The sequence below is a fragment of the Platichthys flesus genome, chromosome 23 (assembly GCF_949316205.1).
Source record: "Platichthys flesus chromosome 23, fPlaFle2.1, whole genome shotgun sequence".
Lineage (NCBI taxonomy): Eukaryota > Metazoa > Chordata > Actinopteri > Pleuronectiformes > Pleuronectidae > Platichthys > Platichthys flesus.
Window position 1 is genome coordinate 11,010,764 of NC_084967.1, and position 22,310 is coordinate 11,033,073.

General features: G+C 44.3%; 1 protein-coding gene across 4 annotated transcripts in view; it reads left to right on the forward strand.

Moving 5' to 3' along the window:
* The window catches only part of cacna1c (calcium channel, voltage-dependent, L type, alpha 1C subunit), a 168,259-nt gene that overhangs the window by 12,780 nt on the left and 133,169 nt on the right, over window positions 1-22,310 (forward strand). The gene's annotated exons all lie outside the window — the stretch shown is intronic.

A 22,310-nucleotide genomic window follows, 5' to 3' on the forward strand; every position in this document is an offset into this window, starting at 1 on the left:
AGATATATGGATGAGGCCTTTTTTTCTTCTTCCTCCTCATCTGGCATGGTTTGCTCCACACTTGTGGGGTTTGACATGGCCTGGCCAACGGAGCGAGAGCTTTGGCACAATGTGTGGGCAAGTGCTCACTTTATTTTAGCCACGACATGGCAGCTTGTAAAACGCAGGAGCACGACTGTCAAAGCGCAAAAATGGAAACATGGCGTGTTTACACATTCCTTGGCAGAGCTCGTCTCCCTCAAGGGTTTTGGTTCAGGGAATAAACTAAACTGCATGAAGCCTATATATGTGTTGCCCTGGCTGCATTTGTCAGAAACGGACACACACCGGTGTCTAAAGGAGCAGCGCCCACTGCTATTACGCGCACTCAACCACTTTTATCGATCCCCACTTCTTCCACAATCAATAGTGCAATTTGTCACCTTTTAATTCTAAGTTTTTTTCAGCACGCACAGGGCTCCTTATAATAGCAGCGAGGTCGAGGAATCGAATAGAGATGACAGGTGGCAGCAGGAGAGGGCCTGCAGGACTTACTCGTCCGCTGAGAATTGGGTTGATGATGTGCTATTTTGGGGGACGGCAGTGGAGGACAGTGGCTTGAAACGACTGAAGTTCAACGTGACGACTTAAAAAAAAAAGAAGCAACACAGGCACAGAGCGGTTTGACAGCAGGGGCTGCGGTCTGTTCCACGGTGAGGAAAGGGTCTGTTTGCATTGCGCAGTATTACGCGTCGCTCCTTCCACCCACGTTGCAGAGAGCGAAGCCCAGCGTTGCATTCGTTACACGGCTTACAGGTTTCTTGTAATTCAGCTAAAGAGGGGAGGGAGGGGGGGCATTTTTCCGATCACTATTATCATCCTCATGACAATCATCATCATCATCGTCTTAGGCTCTTTTCGTCCTCCACTTCCATCACAAGCACATACCTCTGCCTTGGCGACAGGTTCCATAGCAACAGGGGATGAGAAGAGGGGTGGATGTGTGTGTGTCTGTGTGTGCGTGTGTGTGTGGCGCAGAGAGACACATTCACCAACAGTTTGCTCCAACTAATCACAGGCTGGATGTTACCTGCAGATGCTACCAGCTATCAGCTCATATCATTTGCTGGCAGCCTAAACCGGATCATGAAGGGCAAAGTGTATGTGTGTGTGTGTGTGTGTGTGTTTGTGTGTGTGTGTGTGTGTCTGTCTGTGTGTCGTTACCTTGATTGCCATGATGTCATCTTGATCTGTTATTATCATCAGAAAGAACCTTTAAAGAAAAGAAGATGCCCATTGAAGTAACTGGTGTCATGATCTTAACAGTTGGCGTAATCATACACTGAATAACCTGTGCGTCAGCCATGTGACACTCAGGCTGATGAGGGGAAAGTGCCTGACAACCCAGGAAGACACAGGTAGCATGTTGATGAACACTGAGGGACGAACACATTGATTGCACACGTCCTGTAGCCAAGCATGAGGTGATCAGTGCCATTATGAACTTATTATTGCCCTTTTATAGGAGATCTGAGTTGAATTGTAAATATTAAACAAGTTGAAACGTCACTGTAGAAAGTATTTTAGCTTAGATGTGAGTTCAGAGGGCACAGGCTACAGAGTAACATGGCAAAACATCAGATCCGGCCTGTTAATGCACCAAATTTAAACCCATATGTATATGAGGAGTGGTGAAAAACATGCAAACCTGTCATTTGACTGCTCTGACAGACGATGCCCTGTAGTTCTCCAGATAAGATCTTATCTATTCTATGAACATTTTCAAGCTGATTCGATGGAGTCAGAATAAGCCTTTTAACGTCCCGGGCAATCGCTGCAGGAGTCAAAGCCCAAGTGCTGCGGGATATCTGGCAGATACCTCAGGGCCGGGAACTACTTAGGTGGTGGTTTCAGCACCACGGACAGCTCATTTTTCATTGGTTTATTGACAGTTACATGACAGATGTTGGGGAGACTCAGACAGGTATTGGCACTGAGGTGTCTCCGTGTGTAAAGCCTGTCTTATATCATTTATTTTATTTGTTTTCCTAATGTATGACATAAGAAAAGCAGAAATTTCTGCATATTTGTATACTCTATGCAGGTAATACATTATAATGATAACCTTTGGATTTCTTATATGCCCAAGGTAACTTTACAGAGTTAGGAATACAAGAATAAAAGTTAAACTTACCCAGGACAGAAAGTACTAGACGAATAGCTAGTGGGGGTACTTAAAACTAATGGTCAATGTGGGTTTTAAAGAAAAGTGCAGAGGCTTGTGTACACTTGTAAAACCTCTGAGGATAGCCATGATCTGGATGATGGAGAATCTTCACAGACATGGGTTTTAGAGAGTTTTTAAAAGTGTCCAGAGATGGGGCATTGCAGATCTCTATGTGGGAGCTGCCACACTGAACGCTATGCTGTCATATGTTCTCAGGCTATAGCACAGGGCGATGATGAGTGGACCCATGTCTGATGACCTTAGGTTCCAGCATGAAGTAAAGGGGTGGAGGAGTTCAGACAGGTACTGGGGAGGCAGCAGAGCATGGAGGGATTTATAGCTGAGGAGGGGGTTCAGTAAAGCATGCAGGACTTAACCAGAAGACAGTGAAGATGGATTAGGGGGTCGGGGTAAAACAGATTCTGCATGTGAGGATCCAGAATCTAGTTCGACAAATCAAGCTTGGTTTGGTAAACTCTGTGTCTGTGTGGAGAGCAAAAGAAGCGGAACACATTGACTGACATGAATCGGCCATTGGCTTTTTTGATTTGCTGTTTGAATGATAATCAAGATGAGCCAGAATGGTGTCTGGATGGCTCTTTTTGGTTTTGTGCGGAGAAACCTTCGACTTGTGCCCACCTGTTGGACTGAAAAACATCTTGGCCTGGATGTCAGCTGTCCATACCAGCTAATTCCTCATCAGATGACAGCCAATAGGCTTCGAGCTTGGGGCGGGAGCAGTAGTAACATTGCGTTTAGGGACGTGGATGTATTGTACGAGGAACTTAACGAGTTTCCTGCAGATGAAGATGATGGCTTGGCTTGCTGTTGTAGGTTAGAGTTAGACTCAGGAGGCTCTGTGTCCGACAGTGACCTCTCGTCTGGCTGTGGACGGAGCCGCAACAAGACAAATTCCTCCTGCAGAGATTTCAGGGAGAAACGGAACAGATGATGTCTGATATTCGGAGGCTCTTGGTTTACACTTCCTGAGTCTCTAAGTCTGACGCTCTGTCGTCTGTGTCTTGATTTTCTCTCTGTAATTCAAAAAGAGTTGACGTTCCACATGATTGCACCGAATGCCAATGCTCGCTGAATGAACCAATTATACAGGATCTATGTAATCTGAGTTTTTTTCGTCTTCATTTTACAAATGAACAGTCTCTCAAAAAGAAACATGCAAACTTGTCATTAGGTACTTTACATGTGTGATGGGGGGGGGGGGGGGGTATTTGAAATTCAAAGACACCAGCTGTAGAATCTCATGTGTGAATGTATATCAGAAAGATGTGGAGGCACATACACACACACATAGTATCTCACATGCGCCTGTTTAGCAGATACATGTTGAAACACACACACACACACACACACACACACACAAACTCACTCACACAGGTTTCAGCAGTGTAATCAGGGAGATGATTCTCCTGGTGGGCTCCGTGCCAGAGACATGATACCTCTGTTAGGAATATTAATTGGTTACCCTGGGGTGCTCTAATGACTTGGCTTGACTCAATGATTCCATTGAAGTCACCTGGAAAGACCTGTTGCAACTACCATGCCCGTCTTCGCCTTGTATGTGGATTTCAACATGTACGGCTGTTTTGTCGCTGCAGGGGTTTCTTTGCACCAAAAAGACGCAAAACAAGCAACTTTTAATGCACATAAAAAAAAAATCGATTCATCAGCGATTATAATTAAGATAATCCAATTGATGCTGTGTGTTTTTCATAAAACAAATCCCCAGCAGGTGGCAAAGCGGTTGCTTTGTCCAAATACAGGCGACACCTAATCAAGTGTTCCTCTTAAATGTGCTTTAATTAGAATCCACAGGGGCAGGGAAACGGTGAAGCGAGGTGAGCCATCCATCAGCGAGCCTGACGTAGGTGGAGATCTGGGCAATTAAGCGCCAATCTCTTGCTAATCAATCCAGTTGTTGCTCGATATCGTTTCGGTGTAAGTTTGTGCCAAGGTGAAACGGATAGAAACCAGTCGTTTATAACTGTAATCAGTTTGTCGAGTGGTATTAGTCTGCGCTATTTCAAAAATAAGGAAAAACACACTTTTCTATGTAATCATGTAGCGTTCGTCTGTGTGTTTTACATTGCTGAGCTACTTTTTCACACTGTAGCTCAGTGATTTTCTGTCTGATCCTTTATTTTAATTATGGTCTGGCTTTTCCAACCTGCCTATAACCATGGCTTTCTCAGAAATAATAAAATAAAACTGATCTGCGGCACGGAATATGTTTGACTTCCATCACATCCGAACTAATCCTAAAAACATCATTGAGCAAAATGTAGATTTGGAGAAATGAAGACGACACGCACCCTGAGAGAAAAATGCTACAGATAGACTCTGTTTTGTATTAAAGGCTAACAAACAAGAACTTCTGGGAACCGCTGCCTTACTCCATCAGTGCCTCGGGCCTTTAAAGACCGCACATGTATGAGCTCAGTATGCAGCAGTTGCAGTATATGTGTTTAAAGAGGAATTAGTCACGGCGAGGTTACGGCAGCAGTGGCAGAGGATACAAAGAGCGATTAAAGGCCAATCAGCGTTAAAGAAGTTTATACCAGTGCCTCGGAGTGTGTCACGGCTTTAACTTAAGGATGTGACTCAACAACAGCTGCACTTAATGTGAAAAAAACACCATCAGAGACAAAAAAGACCCCGAGAGGAGGGGTGAAGGAGCAAAAAGAGGCCGGAGTGACAGATTGCATTAAAGCAGATAAAAGAAAAGAGTGGAGGGATGGAGCAGAAAGGAAAAGAAGGAGTCAGCCAATGCGGGAACTGTAAGAGAGAGGAATAAAAGGATGAAATGAATGAGTGACAGAGGCCGAGGGAGGGCCGGAGGGATGAAGAGAGAAACGAGGGAGCGTAGGAGGAGGAGGAGAAGGCGGGAGGATTATCCGTGACTCTGTCTTGCTTAAGCCTCCGGTTGCGTATTGGAAATCTTTCCAGAGGCGATCGGGCCTCGCTCCTCATTTCTGATGGGACAATACAACAACACCGACGACAGCACTGTGTGTGTGTGTGTGACAGAGAGAGAGAGAGATAGAGAGATAGATAGAAAGAGGGAGAATGCAGTTGCAACTTGTCGCCTGCCGATACGTATTGTGCCTGCTTGGCTGTGTGCGTGTGCGTGTGTGCGTGTGCGTGTGCGTGTGCGTGTGCGTGTGCGTGTGTGCGTGCGTGTGTGTGTGTGTGTGTGTGTGTGTGTGTGTGTGTGTGTGTGTGTGTGTGTGTGTGTGTGTGTGTGTGTGTGTGTGTGTGTGTGTGTGTGTGTGTGTGTGTGTGTGTGTGTGTGTGTGTGTTTTTGTGTGTGATCCATCTCTGTTCAGTTCGGACATGTGCTGTAAGTGTCCTACCTCTCTAACACACACGCACTAACACAAATACACACACACACACACACACACAAACGGCACACCCTCCTATTCTATTGATCCGGCTGAAGCCACCAGTGGAAAATATGACTCCGGACCTGTAGCATCCTCCGTTATACTCCCTCTCTTTCTCCCCCTACCCCCCTCTTTTTGACTGCGTAGCTTCTGTCTCTGATTATCACCTTATATAATCCTTACCCTATAAATCACAGGTAGCTGATTGAATATAACGTTGAGGTTAGTAAAAAACATTTGTGACTTTTTAAAAACCATACATGTGCCAGCACGTTAATCAATTTAATGACAATTGTATATCTGCTGGATTTAATAAACACACATCCAGTAAACATATATGCCCTTGTACAAATATATAGTTTATTACTTTAGTAGATTTTTTTGTGTGAGGTACCATAAAACGGAATGTACATCCTCGCCTCCCTCGGATATATAGAGACATGTTAAATTTTTCACGTGTGCATGCCGTGTACATGTTACACTGGAACACCCTTCTCCTTCTCTCATCAAACAATTCAGCATCAGTTCATTTTCGAGGTTTATCCTTCAGCGTGACCGCATCTCCTCTCTTCTGTAAATGAATCAGTCCATCCACGTGCATTTACTGTAACCGTCTGGAGCATTTGCAGGACCTCTTACCGCAGGACAACAAGATAGAAAACACCATTTGCTCTCCCATTAGAGAAACTCTCGAAACCACCGACAGCACAAAGTGAAAAACCCACGATTCCATACACTTAGAAGAGCGACAACCATTCAGTAAGCGTCCTATATAGACCTAGAATGCGTCCTGTATAATTAACTCTATTATAAACTGCCAACCTACACTGCATCTGCATATTTAACCTTTAAATAGAGTAGGTAATGTAGGTGTTTGTGATATTATGAATCAAAGGTCTTAAAGCCCTTTATAAACTACCTCTATCTGTGTTTTCATGTGAAATCATGAACCATGTGAGATGGATATTTTAAAGTGGATAATTCTTCTGTGTTATTTGTTCAGCTTTTGTGAGTCAAACCAGGCCAGGATCATATTTGGATTGTGTTTAAGTAACGATAGTTTTGTTTTGAGGTCATGAGGCTGAGGTACAATTTGATAACATGTGTTCATCGTCGAGCATTTTTGACCAGTGTGGAAGAAAGAAAGAAAGAAAGAAAGAAAGAAAGAAAGAAAGAAAGAAAGAAAGAAAGAAAGAAAGAAAGAAAGAAAGAAAGAAAGAAAGAAAGAGAAAGCATAATGCAATTTAGTAAGGACTTTTTGGGCTCTATATAATAGTTAAGAAAAGTGTAAAAACATTTTCAAACTGCCAGAAATAAAAGACTGCAGATCTTATCACACTTTACTCAACATGTCCGGTGCACAATAGTCTACAGTGTGTGTGTGTGCTTGTGTGTGTGTGTGTGAGAGAGAGATAATTATTTCGTGCTTGTGTGCCTATGTGTACTTAACATTTGTCAAAGTTGGCAAAGTGGGAGCAAGAAAGTGACAAATTAACTATGTAAAAGCAATATAACATGTTAAACTGAGTCATTTCAAACTAATCAAATTAATCATGGATCAAATTAATCATGTAAATAACTCTTAGCGTTATTCTGCATGGTTTAGCCTGTTAAATAGAAATCATTTACTCTTTACACAACATTAATGCCCCTAAAAACCCTATTTCCTCAATTAGCTTCTATGAGCAATGGGATCTTACATAAACACACAATGTTTTGCTTGAAACCGGAGGAGTCGATGTTATTACACATTAGAGATTTATGGCCTGATTTATCTGCTCTTCTCTCCATGAGCTTGAGTGGTGAATACAAATCTATAGCAATTTCAAGACTCTGCTAAATAAATAACATATTTTACTGAAACGAGCAGAGGCCAGTGGCTGAGTGGACGTCAGGCGAAATACACTGAAGACTCAATAACTCCACAGAATGCACATAATGTGTAGTTTAAGAGATTAAAGTAGTTTCCTGTGTCAAAGAAACTGCTGGTTTTCACTCCAGTATCTGTCAGTGGAGTATGGTCAACCAGCTGACGTACAAATCGGGACCAGTCGAGCTTCTTCAGTGTCATCGGCACCAAATTGGTTTGTCTCCGGCACAGAGTGGACTCACTGAGCAGTGTATACTTCCATCATCTGTCTCTCTGTCCCTCCACTGTGATTATTCAGACAGGTGTGTGCAGCCAACCTGCCTTTTACTTCCATTCATTGTGGATGGACAAAACAAATCCCTATCTCTTACTTGAACCATGACCTGTTCATATAACCTCCACCTCACCACAGACCACCTCTTAACCTTGACCTCCACCAGGACCACAGACATGAGGTTTAGCTTCATTAAGACTGAGCTTTGGTCCACATAAGATGTGCTGGTTCTGACAAAAACAAGTTCACACACACACACACACTCTTGACAGGAAATCAAGGTGTGTGTATAAGAGCAGCTTTGCCCTTTGTCCCACCTGTTACGGTTTAGGCTTTTGGGCCTCAACTGTGTGAACGGCATAAATGATGAAACCACTGCTCTCATTAGTGGCTCTAATCCCACACACACACACACACATGCACACACACATATAAAATGCACCAGTAGCCGTGCATGCAGCACCGACCCGCTCGTCTGCACACACATATTCATGCTCACTCGACACGAGCTGCACCATCTCGTCACAATGTATTTTTCGCGCAGGCTAATTCCAGCGTGTGAGGAGGTGTAGAGAAAGAGAGCGTGAGAAGGAAGCGTAATGTGGATTCAGAGGAGGATAAGAAAGAGAGAGGACAAAGGTGTAGACGGCGAGGAGCGTTAGTCACCCTCGGGCGGGAGCACGACCGGCTTCTCCCATCACGACACTACCTATTACTTTCAGAATATGCTCATATGCATATTACAACAATATATCCAATAGTGTCAAAATGACGTGCGTGTGACCACAGTCCCCTTCTGGGACAGTGACCTCTGTGTGACCTTTGTTTACGTGTCTGTCTGTGTCACTGTTTTAAAAACCGACCTGTCGCTTTAAGGAGAAACGAGTCCTCACAAGGAAACATGCTCACCAGTCGAGCAGCTAATTGAAAGTGGGAGATTACAGTTGGTGTCCTGTTGCTTTTTTATAATTGAAGCGTGATAAATAATTCTGCTATATGAAGAGTGGAGTGTTTTACAGGAACACAAGTGGACACATTGTAGTCAGAGTGTCCAAAACATGGAATAAGGTCAAAATATGGTTGTAACCTTGCCATAAATACTTGCGTACTTATAAGTGTATACACAACGGTTCAGTTTTTTGTGGTAAATATATCTTGGAGGCAAACATTGGGTTCCAGTGGCTTTTATCAGGCCCTCAGTTCCAGTCATCTTGTTAGTCGGGTCTCTGCTGGGTTTGTCATGGATGGATAGCTGCACAATAGAGAAGGTGGTCCGTCGCCGTAGGCCTACACGCACACACTCACACGCACGTACAGACACACACTAAGCTGTGAGCGTCGCTCTGCCGGTAAGATAAATTAAACTCAGAGTTGAGTGATGCAGCTCTGTGTTAATTTATCTGTGTTTTTCTGCCCCAAGGTTTGTGTGTGGGTGAATGTGCATTTCTGTAGGGGGAACTTTCTTATGTGCGTTGTGTGTGTGTGTGTGATTTTCTAAGAAATCCTGGGTAACAACAGCCTGCTTTGTCCCCTGGGGAGGCCAGCCCTTATTATTTTCCTATCATTCATCCAGACAGGAAAGTAACACTTCAGCATATAGAGAGGGGAGGACCGGTGATCTAATGACATGAAATGGAATTTCAGGTATAGGGAAGCTTGTTGTCATGATTATATAATGTGTAGAAGGATAAAAGACGCTATAAACGCTGCCATCTTGGCCTGATGATGGCGTTTGGAGCCAGAGTATTGTGGATACCTCAGAGTGATTTAAAAACAACCTCAAATATTTTGTGTATTTGTACATTTTCCCTTTTTGTAGTTGTCTGTGTCCCATCCATTGACATGGAGGAGACAAAATCTAAGTAGGAATTATCCCAAACGTGTCTGACCTCACACTCCGTTCAGTTCTAATCTCTTCACAAGTGGTTACCATAGTGACCGGGGCTGGACTCCAGATGACGAAACCTCTCCTCTTCCTCTTCTTCTTCTTCTTCTTCTTCTTCTTCTTCTTCTTCTTCTTCTTCTTCTTCTTCTTCTTCTTCTTCTTGTATACTCTAATGACCTCTAATGACCTCTTTTATTTAGTTGCATTATCCCTCCTCTATTTGTAGTCCTCTGCTTTCTACCTCTCCATGTTGAAATTTACCATTCATAAGTTTTCCTTCCCCGGGTTTCTCTCTAGCTCTCTCTTCTTATTATGACAAGGGGAAGGTGTTCCGGTTTGAAATGACCCAACTATATAGGCCAGAGTGTGTGTGTGTGTGTGTGTGTCCTGCCATCCCGTATATATCTAGGCCAGTCTGATGTGTGCGCTCCATGGACCACTTCCCTACAGACCACAATGTGTGTGTGCGTGTATGTGCATGTCTGTATGGAGCAGTCCACTTCCCAATAGACCAGACTCACTTTCACACTCTGGAGTCATAATGGCTAAAACAGACTGGTTATAGGACTCCCTCAACAGTGTGTGAGTGTGTGAGTGTGTGAGTGTATGAGTGTGTGAGTGAGTGAGTGAGTGAGTGAGTGAGTGAGTGAGCGAGCGTGCGTGCGTGCGTGCGTGCGTGCGTGTGTGTGTGTGTGTGTGTTTTTTTTTTCCATATCCAGAACTACATTTAACCAGTTCCAGAAAGAGGAGAGGGTTTCAAAAGGCTGGTTTAAATATTTAGGGGCTCTTTTTATATATGTACTGTGGCTTGGGGGGCAGTTCCTCTTCCTTTCAGGGTTTCTGATGTTTCCTAATAACTTCCATTCAGTTATTGTGAGCATAGTAGTGTGCTCCATGTCTGTGGTTAAGTAAAATACCTTATCACATGTCATGTGTTTCATATCACATGCTATAGAGAGTCTCTTAACCTCACACACACACACACACACACACATGCTTAATGCAAAATATTTTCACAACTGCCCTTTTCCTTTCACAAAATTGATTTAGCATGTGTGTGTGTGTGTGTCTGTGGTTTTCACCAAAGTCACCCAGTATGGAAATTAGGTTGAATACACACACACACACACACACAATCACTTGCACACGCACACTCAACTACGGCCATTTCTCTTTCTCTCTCTCTCTCTCTCTCTCTCTCTCTCCCCCGCTCTCTCTTCCTCAGTATTCCCCTCTGCTCGTCTCCGCGCATTACCCCGCTTCATCTCATCTTCAAATCTGTGATTTGTATTCCAGATCAATATGTCAGACCGAAGGAGAGAGGGGAGGAGGGAGAGAGAGGACGGAGAGAGAGGAGATGATGATGATGTTTTTTTTTTTGGGGGGGGGGGGGGGTTGGCATGGCGCCTGTTGTGATGTCATCAGAACAGGAGGCACGTCGTCGCCTGTCTGTTGTCATGTCAACCGAAAGCGATTGCTCATAGATGGGCAGACAGAGGGGAATATGGAGAGCATGTGTACGATGCTGGACTTTAAATATTCATGCGTGTTTTCGTTTAGCATGTGCAAACACACGTTACCTCGATGATGCCATGTTAAACACACAACCCGGCCTGTTTACCGTGGCACTTAGCACTGTTTCCTTCACTGCTCTCAGCGGCGGCCGGGGTAAAATGTCATCGTCGGTCGTCTGTCTGCCTGCAGCGTGATAAAGTTGATGATTAACGACATCACCTCAATGTGGCAGACCGGTTACCATGGCGACGCCACATTAAACAAACACTGTGTTCTGACAGGGCTGGAGAGCGAGAGGGTGGGGGTGGAGGGGAGGACAGATAAGGTGACATGGAAAGAGATGGAGAAGAAAGAGGAGGAGAAAGGAAGGTGTTGCTTCTTTGTGGGAGATTCACTCCTGTGACGTCCTCGTCTCACAGCAGCGGCGGTCAGAGCGCGGCGTGAACCTTTTTAAAGGGTCAATGTAATGAATAGCTTCCATGTCGGGAGAGAGTGACACTACTGCTTCTCTATTTGTTACTGGAACCGTTTCATGGCCACTCACGCACTGCCAGTCGTTCAACATCCCTTGGTTTCTGAAAGCTGTTGCAAACCCACAGAGCTTTTAAACTCCAACCCCTTGTCCATCGCTCATCCCCCAGATAACCTCTCTCCTTTTGTTTACTTCTTTCTCTTCCTCCCATCCCTTTCCACTCTTCCATCCCTGCGCCACCGACTCTCTCGTTTCCACCCTTCTAAACATCGCTAATGAAGCAGAGATCTGCTCGGGGCTATTTTCCTCTATCAATATTCTATGCCAATTACCTGTGTCGCGATATAACCACTGACACAGGGAACAGTGTTGCAGTCCTCAGCCCTCTTGTTAACTTGTATGTAACAGCACTGTGATTGCGAAGTAGTTGCTGGAAGTGATTTTATGGCCGCTGACCACAACCAATTCAATATTTCGATCTGCAATACATTCACAACACTCGAGCACAGAACCAATGTATGGCCTTGAAGAGTAGAGCCCGGCACACAGCAGTGTGTTTAACAAGCCTCACCCCTTTTTCAATTCTGCCTTATTTGGTTCGAACTTTGAACTTTTCAGGTTAGTCTGAACCAAAATAACCACGGCCTGGACCACTGGACACGAATTTGACAGACCAAAATGGGTAGGCATTGTCCGGATCAAACTTTGAAAGTAGATACAGCATTAAACGATAGCTGTATAAGCCGCCTCATTGGCCTCTGCAGAAAGTTTGTCCGAATGAATGTCAAGTATCGGTCGACGCAGCCCACGTAGGTGATGACAACAGGATGTCTTCTACTCTGCAACACTCTCTTGATTTATATATTTATTTTTAGCTGCAGTGGTTGAAGGTTGTTTTAGCAAATCCAATTTTTTTCCCCATACCAACAAAAAGCCCAGTGCTTCACCTGTGTAATAAAATGTTAATGTACCACATTGACTTATGCTAATGCTAATTAATGCCAGCTCTAACTGCTCCTTGTGACAGCAGGTAGCTGAGTGTTAATAATGCAGGAGGTAATGTCACAGCGCTGTGGTTGATTAGCGTGCAGATGCTGAAGAACGTGGTGGAGCGGTCTCTTGATGTGTTTTGCTGACATGTGCTGGGACCTGAAACAGGAAAATTAAATCAGGTATAGATTAAGAAAAGGTTAGATCGTGAGGTGATGGTCTTTAAAGCCCCCTCATCGTGGGATCTGAAACAGAGTATGTCTCAAAATGGTTGATTTTAGCTGTCAATAAAAAGAAGACATAATCTGTGATGTAAATCTGCGTACTTATATGTTGTGTATTTATATTTGCTCGAGTTGATTGAATAGAAACTGCATTTCGATCTATGTCCTGCACTTGTGGCAGAATTGATTTCTTTGGAACAAAAAATTTGAAGAGGTTGACTTACTCAAGCTGCTGGTCAAAGATAATATACTAGTATTTTTTACATATGGAGGTCAGAGACGAGCACTCAAGGCCTTGACCCATGTTTTAAAAAACGGCCCTAAATTATTGAAATGGCTCCAGATTTAGATTTTAGTTGGCCTAATTTGATGGATGAGCATTCCAGCATTCAGCCAGTGATACAAGGACATCCACAAATTTGTCATTGCTGTGAAAATAACGCTTCTAAATATTCCAGATTGCATAAGATCTATCAATTCAAGGATACATCTAGAAAAGAGTGATAAGTATTCTGTGTGATTTTTTTTTTTTTTTCAACGCTTCAGTCTCTCACAGTCGGAGACAGCTGCTTATCCACTGTCCCACCTGAACTGTGTGACTGACAGAGCGCCTCCAATCAACAGACACATGCAAGCACTCACACATGCATATCTTTAAAATACAGTCACGTAATCATTACAGTCTCGCTCCTGCTCCCCCTCACACACACACACACACACACACGCACATTTAACGTAGGGGAAACAACATCTGGCCAATCACAGCTTTGATCTGAGGTCATATCGCAGCCATCGTGGGCAGACGTGACAGTCGCCCACTTGTTTTTAGTTCAAAATCAGGCTCAGGTGGAAAACACTCCATTTCCCCTTTAACAGACAGCGCTTTGCACTGGATGCACGCCAAGTACATGCTGTACAGTATATTTTACAGTATACAGCGCAGTGTGTTCAGCTGTGTCTGTTGTCCGTCTTCTGCGTTTTATCTTTGTGTGTGTGTCTGTGTGTGTGTGTGTATGCAAAGTGTGTGTGACTGCACCTCTAAGTCAGGCATCTGGTGGCCATCAGAGTTAATCACCCAAGCTTCCTATAACGGCCCGTGACACACTCGCTCATGCAGACACACTCGACGACACACACACACACACACACACACACACACACACACACACACATGCAAAGCGTTTATCAGAACATGACAGTGCATTACACAGAAACATGGACGGCACATTGCTGGCCAAGGTAGCAAGAAGGAGAAATGGAGGATAGAATAAAGGATGGGGATGGGAGGAGGGAGAAAATAAAAGCTGAAAAAAGAGGGTAGGAATTTGGATAGATGTGTGAAACGGATTATCACACATTTGGCCGTTTGAGAATATGACAAAAGCAGAGAACTCGATAATGAGACCGCTGCACTGCTTGAATAATGTGTGAATTGCCTGGACAGCCGGAGCAGTGTTCATTTAGCGCGCCGGACACAGGTGAATGAGTCACAGGGAAAACAAACGGGGGGGGGGGGGGACTGCCCACAATAGCGCCAACGTTCCTTCTTAAGATCAATTAATGTATGATTAAGTGAAAGCTTCAGACCTAATACGCCACGTAATTGATCATGTTGGCGTTCGAAACCGAGGATGAAAATAAAAGCGGGAGGTCGGAGTCAAAGTCGGCGTTTGCAGCCCGAGAGCGACACTATAATATCACAGGCGCGGTGATTCTGACTTCTCATGGTCAGGTTCAGCAGTAATTTGCAGGGCACGGTAGAGGGAGGGCTGTCCTGTCGGGGAGGACGGGTCAGGGCCTGGAAATGATAAATCCACTTATGGAAGTTAGACAGATAGACGGAGAGGGAGACAGGCGGCGCCGCTTACACCGACACTCCGCTGTAGCTCCTCAGCCGGGCTACACCACAGGAATCGTTATGAAGATAGATGTGGTGCAGTACTTTCCAGTGTCACAGAGCGCTGGAGAAAGGCCAAACAATATCTGAGATGTTATGGTTGTATATAATCGTTCTTTTTTCATAGATTAATATAAAGATGGACGACGCATCTCCACCTCCTCGCACTATATTCATGATACGAAGCATCAAATAACTATTTAAATCCAAATTTACCAGGAAAATGAACTTGAAAATACATATGTTTGATCAGAACGACCTTAAAATGACCCAAACCATTGTTATATAATGAGATGTGTCCCGCCCACTAACATGGGGGAGGCTGGGTTTATGACGTATACTGCACCCAGCCACTAGGGGCTGATAGCGACACTTTGGCTTCACTTTGGGGGAGCTAGCCTGTCGTCCATCTTTAAACACATAGTATTGATTTCCCATTTGAGGAAAATGGACATTGACCCGTTTCCTTCTATTTTTTGTTAGTTTTTTCTGCTCACGGTTTCCTGTCTCGGCTTCAAATGAAAGTATAACGACTTGTGAAAAAGGCCGAGTTGTACCACGCAGCTCCACACAGCTCCACAGAGCGGAGGAGCTGTTGGCCTCAGTGAAGACAGCCGTTTTCAATCTAAACTGTTTACTGTCAAGCAGACAAGGTCAGGACACCTGGTACACACTGTACGTGTCTGTCCCTGACTCTGGGTTTTCTTTATGGCCCCAGCTCCCCTCAATGCTCCCATCCAGAGCTCTGTCCTTCCGACTGTCATGTTCTCCATTTCCCCCCCTCGCGTTGAGGTTTACAACGGGAGGGTTCACATGCCACACGTCTCTCGGGCGCCACGCACTGAGAGCTTTGTCATGTATATTTAATTGCGCAGCTTGTGTAAACCGCGCCGACACGTGTCCACAACTGGGCATGTTTGAGGTCCAAGAAGTGAAGCATTTGGTGGAAGCGCAATCAAAGAAGCAGCATCGTGTGTAACCTGTTCAGAGTAAAATATTTAAAAAGCGTTTCATCACGTCAAGTCTGACATCGGTTTACTGAGCCTCATCCCGCAGCAAAGTCACAGGAAATTGTGTGTAATTAATGTTATGTAGCCACCACTGATCATCATGTGATCTTTGAGTGAAGCTGTAATTGAGCAGATGCTGCAGATGTTGTGTCATGTGCGTATGAGTGTGTGTGCACGGGTTAGTTTATACTCGTCTCTGCGACATCTAAGTGTACTGATATAACTTCTTTTCTATCTTGTTTGGGGAGAGAAATACACACATACACACACGTGCACACTAATAGATCAGTGGCAAGTTAAATGTTTAAATTCAGCAAAAGAAGACACTCTTTAGCCTCAGACACACTCAGACATGCTGACATCTGGTAAAAACTGGTTCCACCACTTACTGGCCACCGTTTTCTAATCCCTGAGCAAGCACACACACACACACACACACACACACAAGCACACACACAGCTTGCCCCAGTCGTGCTGCTTCCTCCTGGGATCAGCGTGAGCAGCTGCATGTGCTCGCAGCGCAGTCCAAGTAAATCTGAAATTTCTCCTTAATGACCTGCCTGCTTAAATAAACGTAAAAATGAAAGAAAAGCCAGAGCACTGAGATGTTTTTATTTAAGTCAATTGTTTAAAAGGCTTTCATTTTTTTCACTTAATATGTATTTTTGTCCGTCCAATCAAAGGCCATAGTTGAAGTTGTGTGTTTCTCTGCTCTGGGCGTGTCCACTAGCCTGGCTTTGATTGGGTGGAGAGAGAAACACCATAGCAACAGCCAGTTGATGGATTAAAGCCCTAATTGGGAAGAGAAAGTCACTGTGATTACACATGCACAAACACACACAGACACACACAGACACACATGCACAATCTCCTGGTGTCACTTGATTAAAAGAGAGCGGAAGCCGGCGGACACTCACTTCTCTCGTTCTATGTGAGGGCAGTGTCACCGTTTATCTGGCGCCACGTACAGAACCACACATGTCCTCAATCAGGCCGTCACTCATTCAGCTGCACTGTGGGAATCAAACATGGAGGCCCCTCCGCCGGCTGCAGTGTTTACGTGGGAGCGATGCAGCGTTTTCCCTCATGCTCCTCGATCATCTGTGTTAATCAGCACCGTGCGGAGCCACTCCACATCCATTACTCCTTGATTAATCCATTAAATGTGGGGAAATTCTGTTCGATTGTCGCTGAACAATGTGTGTCCATGTGCGTATCGTATGTTGTGCAGAAGTGTGGGCTTCTTCAGCTCGCCATTACATACCAGTTTACATTATGCGTGTGATTGATGGAATGTTGGTCACTACACACATTACTCTCATTGCCGTGTGTGTGTGTGCACTGAATACATTATTTAGTGAAAATGAAAAAGTGTAATTTGTAGTGGGCTAATAGAAAGTGGTCGTGCTGGCAAACCTAGCCGTGCATTACAAATCGCTAGAGCTGCCGTGCTCGTTCCCTCAAGGTGACATTCAGCTCTGCCTAGTTCACCTGAATAGGTGTGTGTGAGGGTGTGTGTCCTCTGCTTCACTTGTGTGTGCAGATAAAACCAGAAAACCCTTTGTTTTTCCACTTTTGATGAATGCTTGTGACGTCTGTGTGATTTCTGCAAGTTGGATATTTCATGCTGAGAATATTCAGCGCTCCTTATTCAGCCTTTCGTCCAAGCGTGTAGTTCGAAGCTGTAGAGTATCAGCCTTCCCATTGTGCTGCTCATCTGATTGTGGACGGCAGTAGCAGCAGGCAAAGGGAAGTAGCCATCATCTCATCCTCCTGCACTCTGCTCTTCCTGGGGGATCCTGAGGCCTTCCCGGGCCATGTAAGATATGCAATACCTCCCGCATATTCAGGGGTCTTCCTCAGGCGTCTCCTCTCAGTCGGACACGGCCCCGGGGATCACAAGAGGGCATCAAATACCTGAACCGCCTCAGCTGGAAAGATGGAAGACCAGATATTCCTCTCCTAGCCGCTCCTGAGTGTCAGAGGTCTTCACCCCTGTACCTGAGGGTGAGCTCAGACACCCTCAGCAGGAAAACCAGTTTAAGGTGCGGTGGCTGCGGCTCAGGAGGGAGAGCAGGTTGTGCAGTAAATGGACGGGTTGGTGGTTCTAACCCAGACTCCATACTCCCAGTTGTCGAAACGTCCTTGGGCAAGACACTAAACCCCGAACGGAGCCTTTTAAAGCACTCTGAGAGGTGATTAGGATTAGAAAAAGGCAATATGTATGCAGGAGGAATAACTTTTAAGGACAGATGACCTCATCAGACTCTTGTCTTGTCTTCTGGCGATGCATAAAGATGCATCAGCTGACGTCCTTAAAAAGCTGCAGTAACTGGAAATAGAAATGCCAATAACCTCACGTCTTTGGATTTTCCTCTCCTCTTCTTCTTCCTGTCCATCTATTGCTTCTCTTTCTTCTTTAACACTCCCAGATTTCTGTCTCTTCTCTCTCTCTCCTCTCATTCTCTCATCTCTTTCTCTCTCTCTAGTGGTGGATTATTTTTGGACTGCCTGGTTAATTTCAGTAAGAAGTCAAGCTCAGTGCCAGGGAAAGTGGAACGCATATAAAGAAGCCAAAAGACAAACAAAGACATCAAACGGCTTCTCGTCTTCTTTTTTTTCAGCGTCTCAGTGAGACACTGCGTTGAATCCTTGTCTCGCTGTGTGTGTGTGCTGTGAAGTTTTGTGTTTGCAGCTCAATAATCTCCCTATTTTTCTTTTTGAGCACAAGTGCCTTTAAAACCTCCCGTTGATCACATGCAATCAAGCTCATATCACTGTTTGAAGGACATATTGGTTATTTTCCAGAATAAAAGCTTAAATCTAGACGAATTGCATCAAAGTAGCCTGGTGGCAGCTTCCTGTTCACCCTGACAGCTTCAATAGCACCATCTGCTCATTGGTCAATCAGCTGGCTGTGCAACATGCCTTAGTGTCCTTGAGCAAGACACCGACCCAGCACTTAATCACTGCAATTTACCCTGGACAGAAACGTCAATTATCATCGCCTTGAATGAACTCCAGCAGTTTCATCTCCTCACTGGAATTGATTTTCTTTTTTCTTCTGCTCAGCAGCACTGAACTTTGGGATATAAAAAAAAGAAAAAAGAAGTGTGTTTAATAATTCAGCTAGCAGCGAGCCGGACGCCAATAAGAATTGTTGATCCACTCAACATGTAGTTATCTTTAGTGTCAGAGAACAGAATATATTTAAGAGGAAGACGCATTAATTTAAGGACAGCTAATCGAATGATGTCATGTGCATGTGTATCAATCAAGAGTTGTCATGTCCTTTTGTATGTCCGTGTGTGTGTCTGTGTGTGTGTGTGTGTGTGTTTATTCCCTCCTGGTTGGTGCTAGCTCTGCTTACGGCTGTGGCTCAGCGTGAGTAAGATGTAGTGTGTGTGTGTGTGTTTATTCTAGGAGTCACTGGAGACCAGTCATGACCAGGAGTAAAGCGTGACATTTCGCAATGTAAATTTGCATTGTTTACATATTATAGAATATGTGGGAACAAAAGGTTCAGTTTTAGCCTGTTGCTGTAATGCACATATTGTATTTGAGCTTTATATTTTATATAATGATAGTTGACAGTTTAAGAGCAAATGGAATCATATGAAAACAGTCACAAAGAAAGTGACTGTTGTATAAAATGATGATTTACATTTTATAGACGATGCAGTAAGGACCAAATTCCAGGTGTTTCCTTTTTGTTGTGCTTCTATAATCTGAAGGAATTGCCTGATTTATTTCTAAATAAATAGCCAAAACTTGATGGGACCTTTTCAAGACCTCATCAAGAGGGCTTTGAGGAATTGTTACCATTTTTAGGTTGGGCTTATTTAGATATTCTCCAAAGTTTTGGGGCTGGATGGAGGAACGCTGCAGATTGTCTGGAGGTTCTCTCTCATGTCTGAGAGCAGCTTCCGATCCTGTTTTATGGGTGGGGTGAAGTTGAGGCGGCGGTAAAGCTGAACTCTTTAATCATCATCCTCATTAGGCTCTTTTCAGGCACGCAGCCGATTTAAGAATATATATATCTGTTGTCTTTTTCTTTTCTTTTTTGCCTTTTCGTTTTGCTGGCCCTCTGCTCCACCACTTTCAGTCCATGTTTCTTACTGAGACTTGCTTGTAGGGTTTCAGGTCTGGGTTAAAGTGAGGATTAGGCATTATGAGAGATGGTTAAACTCAGGGTGGGGGGTTAGGGAATGCATTATATCAGTTTGTGTCCTCACTAAAATGTAGTTAATCTCCTTCTGGGCAGGTCTGATCTCTCTCTCTCTCTGTCTCTCTCTCACTCTCTCTCTTTAAGGTGGTGACTCAGTGAGAGGTAGATTGCCTTCAGGTGTCAGTGTAAAATTAATAATTCACCCCAAGGACCCCCCCCTCCTCTCTCCCCCCCCCCCCTCTCTCTCTCCCTCCCTCCATCTGACTCCTCTCTCGATCTCTCTATATCTCTCACTCAGACTGGCTCTCTTATTTTTCTCCCTCCTTTCTCCTCCTCCTGTAATTAGTCTCTGTGTGAGAGGGCAGAGGCAGCATATGTTGCACTGAACCCGAATGAGAGAGAGAGAGAGGCTTTAAAACAGGGAAAGCATAAAGGGATCAAATGAGCACCAGAATAATGGTGGATAGAGATTCTCTTAGGCTGATTTAGACATGAAATCGGGAACACAGGATGCAGACATTTTCTGGAGTTTGCTTTTCTGATTGAAACACATTCACAACAACAATAAAATGTCCAGAGCAGTCAGAAGAGGGTTGGGTAGAGGAGAGGAAGGTAAATCCAGCCGCAGAAATCGTTTTTGTTGACAGCACATCAACACTAGCGTAGGTCCTTATACCCAAAACAATTTCGAATCTCTTTCCAAGTCTTCATCTGCTTCTTATTAGTGTGTGACATCTCTTATTCAGTTTTTTTGCAGTTTTGCGTCCGTTATAATCTTCATCAAAATGCCCTCTGGCCCACTCAAGTTCCACTGACTTGGACGTTTACGCTCTCACATGCAGCCCCTTCAGGAAAATTCCCCGACTTCAGTGCCTGTCTGAAAGCAGCTTAAATGAATGTTGAGTATGAAATGGTGTGTGCGCAAAGCTCGCAGGGAACATTTTTACTTTCTCCCCTTCACCCTCTCATACCTGTCAGGCAGCAGGACCCGGTCACCAAGAGAGAAAAAACAACAATCACGTCTCTGTTTCGTCGATGCCGAGATACAGAGTATGACAAGTGAGGCAGCGAGTTGTTTTTGGATGGTTGTCAAAGAACAGACCTTGGCAATAGAGCAGCTGAGTGCAGCTGAACTTCTTGAGTCACACTTGATGCTTGAGTCTTGGAGGACAAAAATACTTTCTAGTCCCCCCCCTCCCACCGACAGCATCTGCAGTGTTTCGGTGTGACTATACTTCACCGGTTCAGGGCCTTCAGATGTAAAAGATAATGGTTAAGTGGTTAAGGAGATATATTGCTTTGTTGAATGAAAATAGACATGATCTTTGTGATAAGAACTACAAATGAAAGAAACTATCTTTCTGAAAAATGTACCTAACTGTACTTTTCGTTTGTACCATTGGTTAACAAGCGTGAAGCATGTGACGGTAGTGAGTGAGACTTGATCTTTGTTCCATGACTTAAGTCATTAGTTTTATCTTTCTTCATCCGTAAAATGTTAGCAATGAACACAGCCTCATTTTTTGGCTCCATATTCCCACCTGTGAGCTCCTGGATGCATTATTCCAATCATGTGTTGACAACTTGACTCTATTAACAGTATCGTAGCTTCCCGCTCACTCATTGTAAGTCATCGCAGGAGACGAGCACGAGCTTAACGTCGGAAAGGTTTAAAGCCCGAAGGAGGAGGGCCATGATGCTAAACATCAGCGACATCTTTTATTCTCTAACAGACTCCATTTCAAACGCTGGGATTTTATACCTTCACACATCACAAGTATCCCGTTCCTGCTCTTGTGATTGGTCGGCAAGTCTCTCCGGGATAATCTGCCATGCATGTGTTCCCATTTTTGCGCCTTTAATGCATCAGTAAGCTGTCAAATGCGAATGCTAAGATGAGATAAAAATATCTGTTTCGGCCCATTTGCATTTCACCTTAGCTTTGAATTAACTTGAAAAGGCAGCTCTGTCATTTTCTCTTCCTTGTTCACCCAAGGATCATCTCTAGACGAAGAAAGAAGTCCTTTTTTCCTCCGATCAGAACCGCATACTCAAATATAGGCTCTCTGAAAAACTATCAAATGGAGTACAATGCATCCTGGGTGGGGACAGTCAAACAGCAGTGTGAAGGACAGAAAACTGACAAGATGAAGCAGAGAGTAGACAAAGATGTAAAGGGGAGAAAAACACGTCGAGAGCAAAAACAAAATAGACACAAACACAGAGTTCACCCAGTTCACTTCCTGCCTGATGAGGTCACATCCTCCCTGCCGTGACACTATTGGGTGAACATCTTCTCCTACACACACACACACACACACCCTCTCTCTATCTCTCTCTCCTCAGCCCTTTCTTTCTTCCACCAGTGTCCAAAAATACCTTTAAAACCAATTAG